The sequence below is a fragment of the Papio anubis genome, chromosome X (genome assembly GCF_008728515.1).
Source record: "Papio anubis isolate 15944 chromosome X, Panubis1.0, whole genome shotgun sequence".
NCBI lineage: Eukaryota > Metazoa > Chordata > Mammalia > Primates > Cercopithecidae > Papio > Papio anubis.
This window is the reverse complement of record NC_044996.1, coordinates 90,102,822-90,127,666: the sequence shown is the minus strand read 5'-3', so window position 1 is coordinate 90,127,666 and position 24,845 is coordinate 90,102,822. Positions and strand designations below refer to the sequence as shown.

The 24,845-nt window shown below is 36.8% G+C and overlaps 1 pseudogene; it reads left to right on the top strand.

The window, feature by feature from the left end:
• Positions 1-5,970: 5,970 nt before the first annotated feature.
• Positions 5,971-8,265, top strand: LOC100997932 (annotated as a pseudogene).
• The last annotated feature ends 16,580 nt before the right edge of the window (positions 8,266-24,845 follow it).

Genomic DNA, 24,845 nt, shown 5'->3' with positions numbered 1-24,845 from the left:
TTGATACAGCATTCTACTTATGGAAAAATTTGGATGGAATTTATATCTCTACAATGTTAAGATTTCCTATCCAAGAATATTCTGTGGAAATAAATTGTTGCTGAACATCACATTGGAAATGAGGCCTATAGTTTGGTTTTTTTCTTTATATGTTATATTGCTTGGGTGATCTCTGCTTGCTTTAGGTGTATTATTCTTTCACTCTCCTGCTAGATTTTATATGCTAATATTTTCATGTTTTTGCAATGATAATCAATATTTGACTGGCTGTTTTGTTCTTTGTATTATTTCTGTTAAGTATCCATATGAAAGTTTTTCAGGGTTTATTTTAGGAAAATAATTATAAAACTTTTTTTCTTTTCTGTTGTTTTGGCATGATTTAAAATATCTTTGGTTATATTTGAAGATATCAAAGATTTCACCTATTTAGTCTCCCTAATCATCAGGTTTTAAGGTTAATTCTCTGCAAAATTAATTTTTCCCTTTTTTATTTTGAAATAATTTTAGACTTACAGAAAAGTTGAAAAGAATACAGAGAGTTCACAAATACCCTTCACCTAGCTTCCTCTCGTACTAGCAACTTAGATGATTATAGTACATTTCAATATTTTATATAGGGCATATTTTTTATATATTTATACCATATCATTATAGATAATTATATAAACTGAGAAATTAGTATTGACACAAAACTATTAACCAAACTTAAGACCTTATTAGAGTTAGTAGTTTTCCTACTTATGTCCTTTTTCTATTTTAAGATTCAATCCAGGATTCCACATTGCATTCATTTGCTATGTCTCCTCCAATCTGTGATAGTTTCTCAGTTTTTCTTTAACATTTTTCTCAATTTTATTTTTATCTCTTCTTGAGTCCATTTTGGTAATTTAATTTTTTCTAGAAAATTATTCTTTCATCCAAGTTTTTGGATTAGAATAGATTGTACAAAATGTTCTCTCATGGTTTAAAAAATATTTTCTTAATCTGTGGTTATTTTCAATTTCTCAATTTTAATTTGATAAATTGGACCTTTTTATTTTGTTGGTTGGCTTAGTAAATGATTTATCTATTTGTGTGTGTGCATAAGTGTGTATGCATAGATTTATGCATTTAAAGAGCTAATACTTCACTTTATCAATACTAATGCTTTTTTTATGAAGTTAATTTTTCTTTTTATCGTCTTTGTTAATATCTTCCTTATGTTTCCCCAATTGTATTTTACAATTGTACAATTATATTGTACAGTAAAATAGTACCTACTTCACAGGGTTGTGTGTTAATACGTGTGAATTGTTTAGAACAGTCTCTGGCACTAATGGTTAATAAATATTATAATTGTTATTTGTAGTATGTACAATTAAGTCTAATTTATTTAATTCAACTTAAGTCTTCTAGTTCAAAAATGTAAGTGTCTCAGGCAAGAATTTTTTTCTTGTGAGTCTATCTTTGGATGCATCCGAAGGGTAGTATTGTCATTATGATTATTTTATACATATTTGGCAATTTCTATTTTAATTTATTTTCTAAGCCAAGATATTTTTGTCTTTTTCTTTCTTTCTAATTTCCATATGGGTGTGAAAATTTTTCATTTCTATTTTTGTTTATGTTTTGTTTTATTGTTTTGCTGCCAAAGGCTATGATTTCTACTATTTCTATTTTTGGCATTTTTGAAGTTTATTTATAACAGTATATTTTAAAAGCAAATTTACATAAGTACTGAAAGTTGATTAGCACTTGAAAGTTTATTCTCTGTTGTGTAGAGTTTCATATTTAATACCACTTATTTCTTATACACTTGTGGTCGTCACTGAAAGATGAAGTTACTCATTTCCAATTGTATTTTATTCCTCTTTGAACTTTCAGCAATGTTTGCTTTATACATATTAATACTATGTGATTTAGACAGAAAAAGTACATGACACTGTATCTTCTTTATGTGTCTTCTTAGCAGATCATATCCCTTCACCATACCTTGAAAGCAGTCTTCTTTGCCTTTGTTTGAGGCTTGCAATTTTTTTTGTTGCATTATTTTTTACTTCTGTTGCTTTTCTCTCTCTTTTGGAAGCACTGGAGAATAATTTTAATTCATGACAATTAACACTTAATAATTAGCTGCCTGCTTGCTGTGATCAGACTGTCTGAGTTTGAAGTTCCATTACTAATTCTGTGACCTTGGCAAAGGACTTAACTTCTCTGTGCTTGTTTCCTCATCTGTAAAATAGGCCAAATAGGGTAAATAGTACCTACTTCATAGGGCTGTGAGTTAATACATTTGAAGTGTTTAGAACAATGTCTGGCACTAATGTTTAATAAATATTACAATTGTTATTTGTAGTAGATAGGCAAACGGAACTTTAATTCTACACTAAGGAAAGTCAAATGCAGATCCTTATAGTATAAAATAATTGTCTGCCATTTTGTTCAAACAAAAAGTAAAATCTCTTTATGTTATATAAGCCCCATGAGTCTTGACTTGAGTCTTGGTGATTAAATCATACCTTGAGGCATTTGGGTAGGTCCCTTATCCCTCTAGTCTTAGAGAAGCATGCTACTTTTTATTTCATAGCAACTGCACACCAGGCACATGTGTAAGACTTTTTTACACACACACACACACACACACACACCTCCTTAATATTTTAAGGGAGTCACTAATATTTCCATTTTACAGAGGATATAACTAAGGCTGAGAGAGATTAGACAATTTGTACAAAGAAACAAAACAACTGGAGACTGGGCTCCAACCTAGGTCTTCCAGAATCTGAAGCTCAGATGCTTTCCACTAGAAATGCTTGCTTCTTGAGGAGAAAGACAATCCTTTACACACATTGTCCTGACTACATGTCATAAGAGGCTTTGCCTTCATTTGATCTCAGAATGCAATACTTACTGGCCAATTAAAGACAGTGTGCAGGGTACTCTGCTTAGTGCTATAGTCAGCTCTCCAAAGAAGCTCATGCCAACAACAAAAAAAATGTCATTTACTGTTTAGTTACAAGACATGTGACTGCCTCTTTTTGCAGTCTCCTGGAAGGCATCTCTGCTGGCCAAAGCCTAGCTACAATTTGGAGCAATGACTCTCATTTCTGGTGACACATTAATATTGCCTGAGGAGTTTTTTTAAAAATGAAACAAATGCTGGCCCCACCCACAGAAATTCTGATCTAATTAAACTTAAATTGAGCCCAGGCAGCACAGCATTTTAAGCACCCAGATGATTTTATTGTGCAGCCAATGTTGTAAACTTCTAGAATTTTTTTTGAAGCAACTCAAAAAGAAAGATGTGCTTGTTGTTCTGAAATCATGTACCAAATAGTTTGATTTATTATTGTTATGGTAATGTAAAGAGTAACTGTTGCTCTCAATCAAACCTCTCCCTTCTCCTGTATAATCCTGATTAAGAGATTAAAGAGACCAAATCATGTCAAAGATAACAACCACAAAAATCATCTTTTACCTCTCTCTTCGTCATCTATCATATCTGATCTGTTACAATTTTCTGGGGTTTTTTTTTTCTGCCATTGAGACATCTCTTCCTTGTATCCTTTTTTTTTTTTTTTTTTTTCCATTCTCTTTCCCACATCCTAGCCCCAGGACTTGACAATAGAATCTTGTTTTGTTTTGTTTTTAACTCTTTATTTTGAGATCAATGTTGATTCATGTTCACTTGTATGGAATATTATAGAGAGATTCTGTATAATCTTCACCCAGTTTTCCCCAGTAGTAACATTTTACATATCTTGTACAACATCGAGAACAATTTCTTGCTTGACATCGATGCAATCTACGGACCTTATTCAGAATTCACCAGTTTTACTTGCCTCATTTGTTATTGTTGTTTTAATTTTTATAAAATTTTTGGTAAAATAGACGTGCCATAAAATTTATCACCTTAACCATTAACCATTTTTAAGTTTTACAGTTCAGTAGTGTTAAGGATCTTAATTCATTTTTCTACCTGTAAATTCTCCTTTTTTTGATCCAGTCTGCACACGGTTGCCAAGATGATCTTTTAAAAATAAAAATATAAAGCTACAAAACATATTTTAAATGATCTATGAAACCCTTCATAATGTTTATGGTTTCTGGCCCTCTAAACTCAGTGAAGTATCACCTCATCCAGCATCACATCTTGACTGGTTTATACAAAGAAGTTACATTTATTTATTACAGAGTTTGAGCACTTTTAATTTTTTTAATCACTTAGTATATTTTGAGAATCTCCATATCAGCATATACTGATTTGCTTCATTCCTTTCAACTAGTTTACAGATTGTAATTGTATGGACGTACCAACATTTATTTAACTACCAACAGACATATAGGATGTTTCCAGTGTTTTGCTATGGTAGAATGCTACAGTGAAGTTCTTTTTTGTAAGTAGAATTGTTGGGTCAAAGCTTATGTGCGTTTTTCATTTTGATAGATATTGTCGAATTTTCCTTTAAAAAGGCTGCAATTAACAAAACACACAAATACACTGTATATTACTATAATTTAAAAAATATTTTCCAAAGTGTGACTTTTAAAATTTTTGAACTACTTATTTCTGTTTGCCCACTTTTAAATGGAACTTTTGTTTATCTTATGGATTTATAACAGTTATTTTAAATACTACGAAGACTAGTCTCTTGTCAAAATAGTTACAATATTTCTCCAAGTTTGTTTCTTGTTTTTTGACTTTTTTTATACAGGGATGTTTAAATATTAGGTTATCAAATTATGAGATATTTAGGTTTTACATTTTTCTGAAAAACTTTTCTTACTAAAAAATTGCAAAGTAATATCTCTCTTGTTTTCTAGTTTTATGATTTTATTTTTTGCATTTAAACTTTTCATCTATTTGGAATTATTTAAGGTATGAAAATAGGGTAGCAATCCAGCTTTAATTTTTCAAAATAATGACAATAATAATAATAATAATACCAACCAAGAAAATCATTAACAGCTGCTGGTTGTTTACTCTGTCCCATGCAGTATGCTAAGTGAAAATAACTAGTGAATTTTCCCAACAGTATTTATTAATGAAGCTATCCTTTCCCCTTTTGGTTTGAAATGACACCATTTTCATGTATTATAATTCCACATTAGTTTGGACAATTCTTAACCTCTACTGACACAAACTATTTTAATCACTTTACCATTCTTTTCTTAAACAGCTTAATTAATTATTTATATACCATAAAATTCACACATTTAAAGTGTGTAATTTAAAAATTGTTAGTATATGTAAATAGTTGTTAAACTGTGTCCATAGTCTAAGTTTAGAAAATTTCATGATGCCAAAAAGAAAACTTAAACCCACTAACAGTCACCCTCCATGCCCCCACACCCAAAGCAACCACTAATCTACTTTCTGTCTCTATCAATTTGCCTATTCTTGCCATGTAATATAAATGGGGTTATATAATATGTGGCCTTTTTTCTGTCTGGCTTATTTTATTTAGCATAATGCTTTTAAGGTTCACTCATGTTGTAGCATGTATCAATACTTCATTTTTTATTCCTGAAAATATATTTCATTTTATGGATATACTACATTCTATTATCCATTCATCAGTTGACAGACATTTGGATTGCTTTTACTTTTGGACTACTATGAATAATAGTGTTATGAACATCTCCATTAAGTCTTTCAGTGGACATATGTACTTCTCTTGGGTATACATCTAGGCATGAAATTGCTGGGTCATACAGTAACTGTATGTTTAACATTTGAGAATCTTTATTTAACAAAAATGGCCTCCAGCTCCACCCATGTTGCTGCACATAACATAATTTCATTCTTTTTATGGCTGCATAATATTCCATGGTGTATATATACTACATTTTCTTCATCCAGTGAACTATTGATGGACACTTCGGTTGATTCCATGATTTTGCTATTATGAATAATGTTACAATGAATACACAAACACAGCTCTCTTTTTGATATATATATGAATATATATCAAATATACATCAATATATGTATCAAATATATATATCAAATATATAAATATATACATATTTGGAGATATATATATATATATTTTTTTTTTTTGCCCTTTGGGTAGATACCTGGTAGTCAAAGTGCTTGGTCTAATGGTAGTTCTATTTTTAGTTCTTAGGGAAATCTTCATACTACATAAGAATCTCAATTCTATTCCATTGATCTATATCTTTATACTAGCCACACTGTCTTGATTATTGTAGTTTTGTTATAAGTTTTGAAATTGGGAAGGATGAATTTTTGTGTTTCTTTTCCAAGACTGTTTGGGTTATCCTAGGTATTTTGCATTTTCATGTAAATTTTAGGGTCCATTTGTCAAATTCTGCAAAAACAAAAGAGTTGAAATTTTTATAGGGATTGTGTTTAATATATAAATCAACATGGAGCATATTGCCATCTTAGCAATATTAAGCCTTCTAACTATGAACACTGGATTTCTTTCTATTTACTTAGTTCTTCAATTTCTTTTTCTTAATTAGAAGACTTTTTGTTTACAGAACTTTTAGGTTGACAGAAAAATTGAGTTGAAAATATAGAGCTCCCCTTATACCCCTAATACTCCCGAATTGTTTCCCCTACTATTAACATCTTGCATCAGTGTGTTACATTGGTTACAATTGATGAGCCAATGTTATATATGCTATGGATTTTGACAGGTCATTAATGTCTTTTAATAATGTTTTGTAGTTTTCCATGCATAAGTCTTACACTTATTTTATTATATTTATTCCTACATATGTTATTACTATGATACTATTGTAAATTGATTTTTCTTAATTTCATTTTTGAACTGTTCATTTCTAGCATATGGAAATACAATTAACTGAGTTTTAATATTTACCTTATTTCCTGTAGCTTTTCTGAACACATGTATTACTTCTCATAGTTTTTTCAGTGGATTCCTAGGGAGATAATATACTTATAAGACATGTTGGGGAGAAGGTGCAGCTCCCCGCAGAATGCCTTGTGGTCCAGCCCGGCAGGTGGTGGAAACATTCTATCCCTTGCAGTGGGGCCAGGGGAAAAATGAGGTGGCCCAGGTGCCAAAGGCTGCTGCCAATGCAAGTCACAATTTTTGAAATCAATATTTTTTTTGCATCATGTAACTGATGCCAATACTCCTCGAATGAATCCCTAAACAACCCAGCCAACTCAGTGAGGGAAGGAAGGGACTGAGCTGTGAGGAGAGTGAACCCAAGAACCATGTCTACATGGGATTCCTTTAATCCAGAAAGTTGCTAATTGACAAGAGCTTTCAGCTAACCAGATTCACTGAACTGAAGGGCACAGGCTGCAAAGTGCCCCAAAATGTCCTGCAAAAATTGCTGGAATCTTTATAGGAGAACCACTTCCAAGAAGATGAGCAGTTTCTGGTAGCCGTTAATGTCAAAGCTTGCCATTGGAATGGATACTTGTGTCATTCCTTTGAGGCACGATGGGCTTTCCTTGGTTCAAACCATGGATTACATTTACCGATCATAGACGACCCTTACATGATGGGCAGGATGGCATGTGCCAATGTCCTCAGTGACCTATACACAATGGGGGTCACAGAATGTGACAATGTGCTGATGCTCCTTGGAGTCAGTAATAAAATGACTGATAGGGGAAGGGGTAAACTGATGGGTTTTAAAGATGCAGCTGAGGAAGCAGGAACGTCTATAAGGGGTGGCCAAACAGTATTAAACCCCTGGATTGTTCTGGGAGGAGTTGCTGCCAATGTCTGCCAGCCCAGTGAATTTATCATGCCAGACAATGCAGTGCCAGGGGATGTGCCAGTGTTGACAAAACCCCTGGGGACACATGTGGCAGTGGTTGTACACCAGTGGCTGGATATTACTGGAAAACAGAATAAAATTAAATTAGTGGTCACCCAAGAACATGTAGAATTGGTCTACCAGGAGGTGATGATGAACATAAGGAGGCTCAACAAGACAACTGCAGGACTCATGCACACGTTCAATTCCCACGCGGCCACCAACATCATGGGCTTTGGGATTTGGGGTCTGGAGCAGAGCCTGGCTAAGTAGCAGAGGAACAAGGTGTCGTTTGTGATTCACAATGTCCCAGTGCTGGTCAAGATGCCTGCGGTGAGCAAAGCCTGCAGAAACATGTTCTGCCTCATGTACAGGACCTGCCAGGAGACATCAGGAGGCCTTCTGATCTGTTTACCACATGCGCAAGCAGGTCGATTCCATGCAGAGATGAAGTCCCCCAACTGTGGTGAAGGCCACCAAGCATGAAATTATTGAGATTGAAGAGAAGGGCAACCACACAGCCAGAATCATAGACAAACCCTGGATCAAGTGACCATTCAAAATGTGAATCCCATGCCTGGGGGCCACCTCTTAACCTAGACAGAAATAGCTCTTTGGTTTTGTTTTTAAATAGATCTGTTTCCCTTATCATCACTTGAATTAAAGACTATAAACAACAAAATCTCATTGTGTCTACACATCGGGTGACCTTAGGTCGATTTGTAAGTGGATACAATTAATAAAATAAAATACATTGTCTTTTTTCCTGTTACATTAACTGAAGATGTACCTAATCTTGAGGCAGCTTCCGAGTTAAGAATTATTATTATCTGATACTGCTGATTTGTTTTGAATCTTTAGATATGTATCTCTTGCCACATAGGCACTTTTTAAAGGTGCTTTTACATAGCACAGACATTACCAATAGTAGTTAAATAGCAGTTGGTGTCTTTTCATTTTATGTATATTTATCTTATAAGTCTGATTTTTTTTAAGTGTTTTGAATGGTTTTCTGGAGAGACAGCATTGGTAAATGGTACACGATGGTATCCCAGTGGTAAGAGGGTTGCATGATTCCTTCCAGTCTTTGATTTTAAAAGCCTGGTCTTGTACTCAAGAGCATCTCAGACCCAGGACATTCTCCAATAGTGCATCCAGTTCAACATGAGAAGTGCTTCACTGCATGGAAAACACTTAGAAGAAGAAAAATAAATCTTACTTCTTTTTTGTAGCCTTCCTGATATTTACAGTAATACCATTAACTCTTCTTTATTGATAGCAAAAAATGGATACTTTTTGCCATGTAATTACGTGTTCTATACTGCAACAAGGAATTGCCTTCTGAAAGGAGGTTCATGTATAATACTCATTTACAATTCAATATATAATTAGCTATGCAAATAATTTTAAATATAATCAATAATAAAGACTGTTCTGTGGATGGTAGTGTTTAATACATTTTATATTTTGTAGAGTGATTTCAGCCTTTTATTTGCTTAAAATCAGCAACTATTTAGCCTAATTCTTAGCATTATTTTGTCCTTTGCACCAGTACTTTTTTATGCATGCTTTTCGTGATCTGTGTTAAATATCTGCATTGCAAACATTGCAGCTTGAACTTAAACTTGTTATTCAAATAAATATTTAATTTTTAAATTGTTCTTGTATAATCAGATGCCCCTTTTAGTATTATTTTAGAAGCATTGGGAGGGTTTTGCCTAAAGTACAATTTATCTGGAAAGTCTCGATTTTAGTCTTATAAAATTTTAAGTCTTTCATAGGACCTGTATTATCTTGAATTAAATTTTGTAGTTCTAGAATAAATAGGCAATCTAAAAACGTGTTATCTGTGTTACTTAAAGCAGAGGCTTTCTTATATTTTAACCTATTAAACAAAGAGGAGACATTCCTGTCATTAAGGACAAGGGCACTGGATCCTCAAGTTTGCATCGTCAAAAAAATAAAACGAAAACAACAACAATAAGCAGCACATCGTGCAAGTTTCTTATGCTTTCTGCTCACAGGCACCAAAGCCGCACATGTAAACCAATCGACTTCTTGCCAAAGGAAGCCACCCCTGGAAAGATGAAGCTCCCTGGAGGAGGCTTTAACTTTGACACGTCCACCTCCAGAAACCAGCAGGCAGCATTTATGCATGTGTAACTGGACCTCCAGTCGTAAGTATGGTGTGCAATACAGAAGAGTCTGCTATAGAACTAAAAATAATTGGACATTTTAAAGGAATTGATACAGATGTTGGTCCTCAAAAGTTACAAACCTGTAAAATAAAGTGTTTTGGAACCCTCTGAGTAAGATAAACATAAAATAACACTTGTCACCCACTAACAGAAATAGTTGTATATCTTCCTTACTAATCCGTATTCCTAGTTGTCCTGGCTAGAACATTCCAGAAAAATGTTGAATGGAAGTGGCAATAGTAGACATCCTTGTCTTTTCCTTAATCTTAGGTGGAAAAAGCTTTCATTCCTTCTTTATTGAGTATAATGTTAGCTGTGGGTTTTTCATAGATGCCCCTTCCAGGTTGAGGAAGGTCCCAGCTATTCCTATTTTCTTAATGTTTTTATCATGAAAGAATGTTGGAGTTTGGAAATACTTTCACTGTGTTTTGTTGTTGTCTTTTTTTTTTTTTTTTTTTTTTTTTTGGAGGCAGAGTCTCGTTCTATCCCGCAGGCTGGAGTGCAGTGGCATGATCTTGGCTTACTGCAGCCTCTGCCTCCTGGGTTCAAGCATTTCTCCTGCCTCAGCCACCCGAGTAGCTGCGTTACAGGCACCTACCACTATGTCTGGCTAATTTTTGTATTTTTAGTAGAGACGGGGTTTCGCCATGTTGGCCAGGCTTGTCTCGAACTCCTGTCCTCAGCTGATCCACCCGCCCTGGCCTCCCAAAGTGCTGGGATTACAGACATGAGCCACCACGCCCAGCCTACTGTGTCTTTTAAAACACTCATGTAGTTTTAAAACATTACTATATTAAGATGGTGTATTAATTGATTTTGGATTTTAAGCAAGCTTGAATTCGTAAGTTAAATCAAACTTGGTCATAGTCATAGTTTATGTTATGAGAGTTGGTTTGCTAGTGATTTGTGAATGAACTTTGTGTCTGTATTCATAAGACATACTGATTTGTAGTTTTTGATTCATGAAATGTTTTTGTCCAGTTTCATTTCATTAAAATTTTTTTACTTTACTTTTATTTGACAAATAATTATTGCATATATTTATGGTGTACAGTGTGATATTTTGATACATGTATACATTGTTAAATAATCAAATCAGACTTATTAACATATCTATCACCTCACATATTTATTTTGAGAGCTTTCAAAATCCACTATTTTAGAAATTTTGAAATATAAATTATTATTAACCATTGTCACTATACAATAGATTACCAGAACTTATTTATCCTGTCTCCCTGAAACTTTCCCTGAAACTTTGTAACCTTTGACCAACATCTCGGTACTCCCCATCTACTCTCCACTCCCCTCAGCCTCTTGAGGGGCCCTAATGAGTTAAAAGAAAATTGAAAAAATGGGCTTAGCTGGCAGAAACAGAAAAGGGGTAGAGAGGAGCAAATGTTCTGAGAAATAGGATCAACCACAAATAGCTCACTAGCACCCAATCATTCTGTTACAAGCAGTCAGCTCACAGTCCACCTGCACCCAAGAATTCTGTCTGCAAGCATTCAACTCAAGCAGCACAACCTTATAAAATTCCCTTTCAGCTTCTGCTGTTTGCAGACAGCCTTCTTTCTGCTGTCTTGCTTGTTGCTTTCATCTTCTTTCCTCTAATAAATCTGCCTTTCTAAACTCATTACTGTCTTGGTAAATTCTATTACAACCTACATATTGGCCTCAGGCAGTTATTGACCATGACACCTCTGGTAACCACCATTTTATTCTCTACTTCTATGAGTTAGAATTTTTAGATTTCACATATAATTGAGATAATACAGTATTCATTTTTCTGTGCCTGGAGTATTTCACATAGCAAAATGTCTCAAATTCATCCATTTTTGTTACAAATGACAGAATTTTCTTCTTTCTAAAGGTCAAATAGTAATCCATTGTGTATATATTACCACATTTAAAAATTCATCATCAATTAATGAGAACTCCAGTTGTTTCTACATATTGGCTATTGTACATAATGCAATAAACATAGTAAGGCAAACATCTCTTTGACGTACTGATTTTAATTCCTTTGGATATACACCTTCTTATGAGATTACTGGATGATATCATAATTCTGTTTTCAGATTATTGAGGAAACTTTATGTTTCCCATAATGGCTGGGAAATTAGTAAATTTACCTTTCCACCAACAGTGCACAAGGGTTCGCTTTTCTCTATATTCTCATCAAAACTTAAATTTCATCTGTTTCATAATATCCATTCTAAATAGTTGTGAGGTGATGAGGTGATATCTCATTGGGGTTTTTCTTTGCAATTTTCTAATTATTAGTGATATTGAGCATTTAGTCTCATGTCTGTTAGAAATTTGTATGTCTTCTTTGGAGAAATGTCTATTTACGTCCTTTGCCCGTTTTTAAAAAGGTGGTTGTTTTCTTGTTATTGAGTAGTTTGAATTCCTTATATATTTTGGATATTAGCTCCTTATCTGCTTTATGATTTGCAAATATTATCTGCCAATCTGTAGGTTATCTCTCGCTGTGTTAGTTATTTCTTTGCTATGCAATAACTTTTTAGTTGGATGCAATTCCATTGGTCTATTTTGCTTTTGTTGCCTGCACTTTTGAAGTCATATACAAGAAATTATTGTCCAGACCAATGTCATGAAGCTTTTTCTCTGTTATTTTCCTAGTAGTTTTACAGTTTTGATCTTACATTTAAGTATTTAATCCATTTGAATTGATTTTTGTTTATGGCATAAGATAAGGCTCTAATTTCATTTATCGGCATGTGATATCCAGTTTTTCCAGCACCATTTATTGAAGGGACTATCTTTTCCTCAATGTGTGTTATTAGCACCTCTATTGAAAATCAGGTCATTGTAAATGTGTGGTTTTATTGCTGGGCTTTTTATCCTATTCCATTGGTCAATGTGTCTGTTTTTATGCCAGTACCATGCTGTTTTGATCAATTTAGCTTAGCTTTGACATATATTTAGAAGTGAGAAAGTCTGATGCCTCTATTTTTGTTTTGACTATTCAGGGTCATTTGTGGTTACATACAAATTTTATAAGTTTTTTTTTTTTTTTTTTTTTTTTGAGATGGAGTCTCGCTCTTGTTGCCCAGGCTAGGGTGCAATGGCATGATCTCGGCTCATTGCAACCTCTACCTCCCAGGTTCAAGTGATTCTCCTGTCTCAGCCTCCCAAGTAGCTGGGATTACAGGCATGCACCACCATGTCTGGCTAATTTTTTGTATTTTTAGTAGAGGCAGGGTTTCACTATCTTGGTCAGGCTAGTCTTGAACTCCTGATCTCGTGATCCGCCCGCCTTGGCCTCCCAAAGTGCTGGGATTACAAGCGTGAGCCACTGTGCCCAGCAGAAGTTTTTTTTTTTATTCTGTATAGAATATGATTGAAATTTTGATAAGAATTGTCTAGATTGGTAGATTGCTTTGGGTTATGTGAACAATTCAAAATTTTTCTCTTGTTTCTCTAGTCTCTATTTCATATATTTTTGCTCTCATCTTTATTATTTCCTTCTTTCTATTAACTGTGAGCTTAGTTAGTTCTTCTTCTAGTCTCCTGAGGTAAAGCATTAGGCTGTTTGTTTGAGATATTTCTTCTTTTTTGACAAGGACACTTAGTGCTATAAATGTTCCTTTGAGAACTGTTTTTGGTCCATCTCATAAGCTGAAGTATGTTGCATTACTATTTTTGTTTGTCTAAATATGCTTTTTATGTATTTTTCCAATTTTAAGTTTTAATTATCATGGGTACATAATAGGTGTATATATTGATTGGGTACATGTGGTGTTTTGATGCAGGCATACAATGTGTAATAATCACATCCGGGTAATTGGGGTATCTAGCACCTCAAGCATTTATTACTTTTTGTGTTAGGAACATCCCAGTTTCACTCTTTTAGTTATTTTAAATATACAATAAATTATTGTTGATCATAGTCACTCTGTTGTGCTGTCAAATACTAGATTTTTGTTCATTCTATCTAACTATATTTTTGCACCCAGTATCCATGCCTGCTTTTCTTCTCCCTGCTACAATTCCCAGCATATGGTAACCATCATTCTACTTTCTATCGCTATGAGTTCAAATGTTTTATTTTTTAAAGTCCACATACGAATGAGAATGTGCAAAATTTGTCTCTCTGTACCTGGTTTATTTCACTTAATATTATGTCCTACAGTTCCATCTATGTTGTTGAAAATGACAGGACTTTATTTCCTACAGTTCCATCTATGTTGTTGAAAATGACAGGACTTTATTTTCTTTTATGGCTGAATAATATTTCCTTGTGTATATGTAACACATTTGCTTTATTTGTTCATCCATTGATGAACACTTAGGTTGCTTACAAATATTGGCTATTGTAAATGGTGCTGCAATAAGCATGGGAGTGCAGATATCTCTTTGATATACTGTTTTCTTTTTTTAATTTTTTTGGATATATATTGAGCAATGGGATTATGGGATCATATGGTAGTTCTGTTTTTAGTTGAGGAAACTTCACACTGCTTTCTATAGTAGTTGTACTAATTTACATTCCTTCCAACAGTGTATGAAGGTTCCTCTTTTTCTGTATTCTCACCAGCATTAATTTTTGCTTGTCTTTTGGATAAAGCCATTTTATCTTTGGTGAAATATCTCATTGTAGTTTTGATTTTCATTTCTCTGATGATTAATGATGTTGAGCATTTTTTCATACACCTGTTTTCCATTTGTATGTCTCCCTTTGAGGAATATCTACTCAGATTTTTTACTCATTTTTAAATCAGATTATTATATTTTTTTCTACAGAGTTGTTTGAGCTTTTTACATATTCTGGCTACTATTCCCCTATTAGATGGGTAGATTGCACACATTTTTCCCCTTTCTCTGGGTTGTCACTTCATTTTGCTGATTGTTTCTTCTGTTTTAAAAAAAGCGTTTAAGCTAGATGTGATCCCATTTGCCTATTTTTGCATGGATTGCCTGTGTTTTTGAGATATTACTCAAGAAATTTTTGCCTAGACCAATGTCGCGGAGAGTGTCTCCAATGTTTCCTCTTAGTACTTTCATAGTTTCTGGTCTCAGATTTAAGTCTTTAATCCAATTTGATTTCATTTTTGTAGATATCAAGAGATAAGGGTCTAGTTTCATTCTTCTGCATGTGGATATGTAATTTTTCCCAGCACCATTTATGGAAGAGACTATCTTTTCCCCTTTATATGTTCTTGGCACATTTGTTGAAAATGAGTTTACTGTATATGTGTGGCTTATTTCTGGATTCTCTATTCTTTTTTTAAATTTTGCACATTAATTTTTTATCCTGAGACTTTGCTGAAGTTGCTTATCAGCTTAAGGAGTTTTTGGGCTGAGACAATGGGGTATCTTAAACATACAATCACTTCATCTGCAAACAGAGACAATTTGACTTCCCCTCCTCTTATTTGAATACCTTTATTTCTTTCTCTTGCCTGATTGCCCTGGCCCAGAACTTTCAATATTATGTTGAATAGGAGTTGTGAGGGAGGGCATACTTGTCTTGTGCCGGTTATCGAAGGGAATGCGTCCAGCTTTTGTCCATTCAATATGATACTGGCTATGGGTTTCTCATAAATAGCTCTTATTATTTGAGATATGTTCCATCAATACCTAGTTTATTGAGTTTTTAGCATGAAAGAGTGTTGAATTTTGTCAAAGGCCTTTTCTGTGCCTATTGAGATAATCATGTGGGTTTTGTCATTGGTTCTGTTTATGTGATGGATTATGTTTTTTTATTTGTTGTTTTTTTATGTTGAACCTGCCTTGCATCCTAGGGATAAAGCTGACTTGATCGTGGTGGATAAGCTTTTGTATGTGATGCTGGATTTGGTTTGCCAGTAATTTATTAAGGTTTTTTGCATTGATGTTCCTCAGGGATATTGGCCTGAAATGTTCTTTTTTTGTTGTATCTCCGCCAGGTTTTGGAATCAGGATGATGCTGGCCTCAAAAAATGAATTAGGGAGGAGTCCCTCTTTTTCTATTGTTTGGAATAGTTTCAGAAGGAATGGTACCAGCTCCTCTTTGTACTTCTGGCAGAATTTGGCTGTTAATCTGTCTGGTCCTGGATGCTTTTTTGTTGGTAGGCTATTAATTATTGTCTCAATTTCAGAACTTGTTATTGGTCTATTCAGGCATTCAACTTATTCCTGGTTTAGTCTTGGGAGGGTGTATGTGTACAGGAATTTATCCGTTTCTTCTAGATTTTCTAGTTTATTTGCATAGAGGTATCTATAGTATTCTCTGATGGTAGTTTGTATTTCTATGGGATCAGTGACAGTATCCCCTTTATTTTTTTTTATTGTGTCTATTTGCTTCTTCTCTTTTCTTCTTTATTAGTCTAGCTAGTGGTCCATCTATTTTGTTAATCTTAAAAGAAAAGAAACAGCTCCTGGATACATTGATTTTTTGGAAGGGTTTTCTGTATCTGTATCTCCTTCAGTTCTGCGCTGATCTTAGTTATTCCTTGTCTTCTGCTAGCTTTTCAATTTGCTCTTGCTTCTCTACTCTAGTTCTTTTAATTGTGATATTAGGGTGTTGATTTTGTATCTTTCCAGCTTTCTATTGTGGGCATTTTGTGCTACAAATTTTCCTCTTAACACTGTTTTACCTGGGTCCCAGAGATTCTGGTACATTTTATCTTTGTTCTCATTGGTTTCTTTTTTTTTTTTTTTTTTGTTTTTTTTTTTTTTTTTTGATTTTTTTTTTTTTTTTTTTTTTTTTTTTTTTTTTTTTTTTTTTTTTTGGAGACGGAGTCTCGCTCTGTCGCCCAGGCTGGAGTGCAGTGGCCGGATCTCAGCTCACTGCAAGCTCCGCCTCCTGGGTTTACGCCATTCTCCTGCCTCAGCCTCCCGAGTAGCTGGGACTATAGGCGCCCGCCACCTCGCCCGGCTAGTTTTTTGTATTTTTTTAGTAGAGATGGGGTTTCACCGTGTTAGCCAGGATGGTCTCGATCTCCTGACCTCGTGATCCGCCCCTCTCGGCCTCCCAAAGTGCTGGGATTACAGGCTTGAGCCACCGCGCCCGGCCCTCATTGGTTTCAAATAAATTATTTCTGCCTTTTAAAAAAATTTACTCAGTAGTCATTCTGAGTCAATCAGGTTGTTCAATTTCCATGTAGTTGTGTGGTTTTGAGTGAGTTTCTTAATCCTGAGTTCTAATTTGGTTGCACTGTGGTCCGAGAGACTGGTTGTTATGATTTTCATTCTTTTGCATTTGCTGAGGAGTGTTTTATTTCCAATTATGTGTTCGATTTTAGAATACATGCTATGTGGTGCTGAGAAGAATGCATATTCTGTTGAATTGAGTGGAGAGTTCAGTAGATGTCTATTAAGTCCGCTTGGTCCAGAGCTGAGTTCAAGTCCTGTGTATCCTTGTTGATTTTCTCTCTCATTGATCTGACTAATATTGACAGCGGGGTGTTCAAGTCTCCTACTATTTTTGTGTGGGAGTCTAAGTCTCTTTGTAGGTCTCTAAGAACTTGTTTTATGAATCTGGGTGCTCTTGTATTGGGTGCACATATATTTGGGGTAGTTATATCTTCTTGCTGCATTGATCTCTTTGCTATTATGCATTGCCCTTCCTTGTCTTTTTCTTTTTCTTTTTTATCTTTGTTGGTTTAAAGTCTGTTTTACCAGAGACCAGGATTGCATCCCCTGCTTTTTTTTTTCTTTCCATTTGCTTGGTTAATCTTCCTCCATCCCTTTATTTTGAGCCCATGTGTATCTTTGCATGTGAGATGAGTCTCCTGAATAGAGCACACTGATGGATCTTGACTCTCTTTCAAAGTTGCCAGTCTGTGTCTTGTAATTTGGGCACTTAGCCTGTTTACATTTAAGGTTAATATTATTATGTGTGAATTTGATCCTGTCATCATGATGTTAACTGATTATTTTGCACATTAGTTGATGCAGTTTCTTAATAGTGTCTTTGGTCTTTATATTTTGGTGTGTTTTTGCAGTGGCTCATACCAGTTTCTCTTTTTGATATTTAGTGCTTCCTTCAGGAGCTCTTGTAAGGCAGGCCTCGTGGTGACAAAATCCCTCAGCATTTGCTTGTTTGAAAATAATTTTATTTCTCCTTCACTTATGAAGCTTAGTTTGGCTGGATATGAAATTCTGGGTTGAAAATTCTTTTCTTTAAGAATGTTGACGGCCGGGCGCGGTGGCTCAAGCCTGTAATCCCAGCACTTTGGGAGGCCGAGGCGGGCGGATCACGAGGTCAGGAGATCGAGACCATCCTGGCTAACATGGTGAAACCCCGTCTCTACTAAAAATACAAAAAACTAGCCGGGCGTGGTGGCGGGCGCCTGTAGTCCCAGCTACTCGGAGGCTGAGGCAGGAGAATGGCCTGAACCTGGGAGGCGGAGCTTGCAGTGAGCCGAGATTGCGCCACTGCACTCCAGCCTGGGTGACACAGCGTGAGACTCCGTCTCAAAAAAAAAAAAAAAAAAAAGAATGTTGAATACTGGCCCCCACTCTCTTCTGGCTTGTAGGGCTTCTGCCGAGAGATTCGCTGTTAGTCTGATGGGCTTCCCTCTGTGGGTAACCAGACCTCTCTCTCTGGCTGCCTTTAACATTTTTTCCTTCATTTCATCCTTGGTGAATCTGATGATTGTATGTCTTTGGTTTGCTCTTCTCAAAGAGTAGCTTTGTGGTGTTCTCTGTATTTCCTGAATTTGAATGTTGGCTTGTCTTGCTAGGTTGGAGAAGTTCTCTTGGATAATATCCTGAAGAGTGTTTTCCAACGTGGTTCCATTCTCCCTGTCACTTTCAGGTTCACCAGTCTATTGTAGATTTGGTCTTTTCACATAGTCCCATATTTTTTGGAGGCTTTGTTCATTCCTTTTCATTCTTTTTTTCTCTAATCTTGTCTTCATGCCTTATTTCAGTAAGTTGATCTTAAATTTCTGGTATCCTTTCTTCCACTTGATTGATTTGGCTATAGATACTTGTATATGCTTCACAAAATTATCATGCTGTGTTTTTTAACTCCATCAGGTTATTTCTGTTCTTCTCTAAACTGGCTATTCTAGTTAGCAGTTCCTGTAACCTTTTATCAAAGTTCTTAGCTTCCTTGCATTGGGTTAGAACATGCTCCCTTAGCTAGAGGAGTTTGTTATTCTGAAGCCTACTTCTGAAGTCTACTTCTGTCAATTTGTCAAACTCATTCTACGTCCAATTTTGTGTCCTTTCTGGAGAGGTGCTGTGATCATTTGGGGGAGAAGAGGCATTCTGGTTTTTGGAATTTTCAGCATTTTTGCACTGGGTTTTCATCTTTGTGGGTTTATCTACCTTTGATGTTTGAGGCTACTGATGTTCAGATCGGGTTTTTATATGGGAGTCCTTTACGTTGATGTTGATGTTGTTGCTTTCTGTTCGTTGATTTTTCTTTTAGCAGTCAGCCCCCTCTTCTGCAGGTCTGCTAGTTTGCTGGAGGTCCACTCCAGATCCTGTTTGCCTGGGTATCACCAGTGGAGGCTGCAGAACAGCAAAGATTGCTGCCTGCTCCTTCCTCTGGAAGCTTCGTCCCAGAGGGGAACTGGCCTGATGCCAGCTGGAGCTCTATTGTATGAGGTATCTGTTGACCCCTGTTGGGAGGTTTCTGCTAGTCAGGAGGCACGAGTGTCAGGGACCCATTTGAGGAGACAGCCTGTCCATTAGCAGAGCTGGCACACTGTGGTGGGAGAATCCGTCTTGTCAGCATCAACTGGTCTCTTCAGAGCCAGCAGGCAGGAACGATCAAATCTGCTGAAGCTGCACCAACAGCTGCCCCTTTCCCCAGGTGCTTTTGTCTGTAAGCCCCTGACTGGGGCTGTTTCCTTTCCTTCAGAGATGACTTTCCCAGTGAGGAGGAATCTAAAGAAGCAGTCTGCTCCCAGTTGCTTTGAGGCACCCAGCCCAGCCCTCCCAGCCTCCTAAGCACTGTCAGGGGAAAACCGTCTACTAAAGCCTCAGTAATGGCAGACTCCCCTCTCCCCACCAAGCTCAATCTTCCCAGGTTGACTTCAGACTGATATGCTGGCAGTGAGAATTTCTAGCCAGTGGTTCTTAGCTTGCTGGGTTCCATGGGAGTGGGTCCCACTGAGGTCTTGCTCACTTGGCTCCCTGGCCTCAACCCCCTTTCCAGGGGAGTGAACGGCTCTGTCTCACTGTGGTTCCAGGTGCCACTAGGGTATGAAAAGATACTCCTGCAGGTAGCTCATGTTTGCCCAAACAGCCACTCAGTTTTATGCTGGAAACTCAGGGCCCTGGTGATGTAGGCACATGAGAGAACCTCCTGATCTGCAGATTGCAAAAACTGTGGGAAAAGCATACTAACCCAGCAGGATAGCACAGTCCCTCATGGCTTCCCTTGGCTTGGAGAGGGAGGTCCCTGGCTCCTTGCACTTTCTGTGTGAAGCAATGCCCCACCCTGCTTCTGCTCGCCCTCCATGGGTTGGATCCACTGCCTGATCAGTCCCAGTGAGATGAACTGGGTGCCTCAGTTGGAAATTCAGAAATCACCCTCCTTTTGAATTGGTTTCGCTGGAAACTGTGGACCAGAGCTGTTCCTATTTGGCCCCTTCCCTCAGCTAATTGAGTTTATATTGTGCCATTTGTCCATTCCACCAACCCGGAGGATTTGAGATGGTAGGCACAATGGAAATGTTGTATTATGGGCCAGATTTTGCAAATGGATTGAACAACTTGTCCAGTAAAATGAGTTCCACCATAACTGTGCAATTCAGAAGGAATTCCCAAACTGGAATGATTCTAACAAAATTTTCCCTATTATTAAGATGGTAGACCTCCAACAAGGATATGCTTCTACTCAATGAGAAAACATACAAACTAAGACCAGCACATACTTGAAATTTTGAGATCTCGGCATGTTGATAAAATCCAAATGCCATACTTCAAAAGATCCTATTGGCAGAGGAAAATGACCTTGGGAGCCATGTAAGGACTTGCCAGGGTTGTTTTGGGTGCATAGCAAATTGAGATTATACCTTTTGGGATACCGTGGGAGATCGTTTCCAAAAGTATTGTTTTCCCCATGATATAATTTTTTCTGGGGCCCAGTGAGTCATTTCATGAGTAAACTGAAGGAAAGGGCATTGTGTACCTATGGGAACTATGGGTTTTTTGTTAGGCCCTAGCCATAATTCCTTACTTGGGGCAAAGGTGCCTCCTTTTTGCTCCCAGGTTTGTTTCTCTTTAGGGGTAGATGCTTGTTGATATTGTAAAATAATGTTAGTAAGGGTATTTGTAGGACAAAATGTACATTCCCATACAGGACAGGCCGTCTTTCCTAGGGCGGCACTCTTTGCAACAGCATCAGCTAGATTATTTTCTTTTGCTTTTTCGGTGTTATCCTTTGAGTGCCCAGGAATTTTTATAATTGCAAGTTGCTTTGTCATCTGAATTGCTTCTAGTAACTTTGAGACTTGGTGCCCATTTTGTATGGGCTGTCTGGATGAGGTAAGAAATCCTCTCTGTTTCCACAGTGTGCTAAAATCCTGGGCTACTCTGAAAGCATATTGGCCATCGGTGTATATATTTGCCACTTTTCCTTCAGCTAATTTACAAGCTCTAGTTAATGCTATTAATTCAGCCATCTGGGCTGATTTGATTCCTTGGGGTTGGGTGCTTTATATTATGTCTGTTATGGAAGTGATGGCGTATCCTGCCTGGTAATGTCCCTGGTTGTCACTTAAATAAGAGCCATCCATGAACCAAATTAATTCAGCATTCTTAATGGGAGTTTCCTGTAAATTTTCCGGAGGAAAGATTAAGATATTAGTTGGTAGATTGTGGTCATGTTTCTTTTCCTCTTATTCACCCAGAAGGAGGAGCAGGGTAGCAGGGTTAAGAGTGTTACAGCACTTCAAGGTGATGTTGGGAGCAGAAAGCAGGAGCACTTCATAAGAGGTGAGGCGGCCAACAGAATAATGTTGAATGTGGTGAGAGCTTAGAAGAGATTTCACAGAGTAGGGGACATAGATGGTCAGAGGGGACCCTAGGAAAAATTCTTTGATGTTTTTGCATAAGGTGGCTACAGCTGATATAGCCCTTATACAAGGAGGGTGCCCCCTGCAGCTGCATCTAACCGTTGACTGAAATAACCAATTGGTCTGTGATTGTCACCATGTTTTTGAGTTAATACTCCTAGAACATTTCCATTTATTTCATTTACAAAGTAGGAATAGGGAAGACTATAATTGGGGTGGCCTAGCGCAGGTGCTTGGGTGAGAGCATGTTTTAGATGTTTGTGTTGTTTCTCCCCCTCTTCCCAGTGGATTGGGTCTGGCTGGGTCTGTTTTAGTTTTTTATGTAGGGGTTGGGCCATTAAGGAGTAGTTTGGAATCCAACTCCTGCAATAGCCCATTAACCCTAAGAATCCTCTCAATTGCTTTTTAATTTTGGGCAGGGGAAAGGTCATAACAGCAGAGATTCTCTCAGGGTTTATTAATAGCCCTCTTGGGGAAATCATATTTCCCAAATATTTAACTTGGGGGAGACAAAATTGTAATTTATCTTTTGACACTTTGTGTCCCTTAGAGGAAGCTGTTGTAATAGGTGGACAGTATCTTCTCTGCATTTTGGTAGGGGGGATAAACACAACAATACATCATCCACATACCCAATTAGAGTAGATTAATTTGGAAATTCATTGTCATCTAAATATGACTTAAGTATTTGAGAAAAATAAGTAGGACTTTCAGAGTAGCCCTTGGGTAAGACTGTCCATGTGTATTGGCAATTTTCCCAAGTTAAAGCTAAACGATACTGGCTATTTTGCTCTACAGGTATGCTAAAGAATGTACTACATATATCAATAACACAGAAGTGGCTGGCAGTGACAGAAATATTGGACAGTAAGATGTGGGGGTTAGGAGCAACAGGGTGTCTAGGAATTATTATTTTATTTATAACTCTTAGCTCTTGAACAAATCTCCAGCCTTTCCCATTGACTTTTTAACTGGGAGGATTGGTATATTGCAAGGGCTGGTGCAGGGTATTATGCGTCCTCTGTCTAAATAGTCCTGAATGATTGGTTTGATTCCTAGTAAGGCTTCAGGTCTAAGGGGATATTACCTTACATTTGGCAAGGGTTTGGACTTATTTAAGGTTATCTTTATAGGAAGTGCTGACTTAATTATCCCAATATCTTTGGAAGAGTTTGCCTATAAGGAGTCTGGTACCTTAGATTCTTCTTGTCCAGAATCTTGATTAACTTTCACAAGCATACATGTGGGCTTTTATAAGTCTTCTATATCTCCAAAGCTGAGAATCATTTCTCTCTTCTGTGAAAATGAGACGTCAGCATTATGGGTCTCTAGGAAATCCTGTCCCAACAGGTGTATGGAGGCACTATCTACTATAAGAAAAACGTGATGCCCCACTAGTTCTCCTAATCGAAATTGAAAGGGATTTGATTTAAAGGTTATAGTAGAAGAGTTTCAAACCCCTGCCATTTGGAATTTTACTTTACTCTGAGGAAGAGCATTTTTAATCAAGGTAGAGTTGTGGACTGACAGTGTAGCACCAGTGATGACAAGGGCTTTGGTATTTTCCCCATTTATGGATATTTCTACCTCTCCTAAAGTATTTAATTAGAAGTAGGGGAAAACCCTCTCTATTCCCTCGAAGCATCCCTATTCTGATTTTTGAGTTGCTCTGGTGCCTTCCTCTGGGGCCCTTTGCCCTCTTTGTGCAAGCACCCATTTAGATTTTTTGTATTCTTTTTAAAAATGTCATTTCTTTTTGCAATAGTGGCAAATTGCTTCCTCTTGGGGTTGCTTAGATCTCTGGGGACCAAGAGATCTTTGCAAACTCCCAACTTGGTTACTGAGTTGTAAACTCATAATTTTAAAGACTGTTTCCTTTTCTTTCTTAATGATTGTTTGTGACACCTGGTCAGCTAGGGTGACTAGGTGGCTAGTGGACAAGGAAGCCCAAGCCACATTATTCCTCTTTATTAGGGTTGCTAACTCCTTATGTAAACCTTAAATATACCCAGAATTTAGTAAGGTGTCACTTCTACCATGCTCAAAGTTTTCAGGAGGTATTCCTGAGAACCATTTGAATGCCTTTTCCAACCTGATATAGAAGTCAGACACGGTTTCATTTGGGCATATTTTACATTGTTGCACCTTTGCCCAATCTATAACCTTGGGGAATATCTGTGGTATAGTTTCACAAAGGCGATTGCAAAGCTCTCTGGATTTCTCCCTTCCAGTTGCATCTAGTTCATCAAAATCTTCTAATGGCTGTTTTCAATCTGCTACTCTAAACCATTCTTCAGTTTTGTTTTGGGGGACCAGTGATTCAATCAGCTGACATAGTTCAGCGAACTCTGGATCATAAGTCTTAAGCATTAATTGAATGGCCTTAGCAAACCCAAAGGGACCTTTGGTCGGATTGGGGAATCCATATACTAGGGACTTTAACTCTGATTTGGTCCAGGGGGTATATATTACGTTAGGACCCCCTCTGCCTGTGGGTTTTACTCTAAAAGGAGCAACTACTATATTATTTTCTCTGGCCATTTCTGGTCCCCCTGTGGCTCGAGGTAAGGAAGTAGGGGAAGGAGGAGGAAAAATGAAATTGTCCGGATAAGGAAGTTCAGAGAGCAAAGGGTCAGGAGGAGCAGAAGGGGAGAGAGTTTCTTGAGTCTTACTGATTTCAGAAGTGGCTTCTACTAATTTCTTTAAATCTGAGATGGTTTCAAAAATTTATTTTATCAACTTCATGAAGAGAGGCAAGCTTATTGTTCCCTCTTTTGGATGATTCTAGGTGCCAGCTAAAGTATGATTCCCATTCATTTTCTTTGATTTGGGAGCCTAATTTTCCTATCTAGCATGCAGAAAAACCAGTTTAGGGATATCAAAAGTTTCCTATTTTGGAAACCTTAAACCT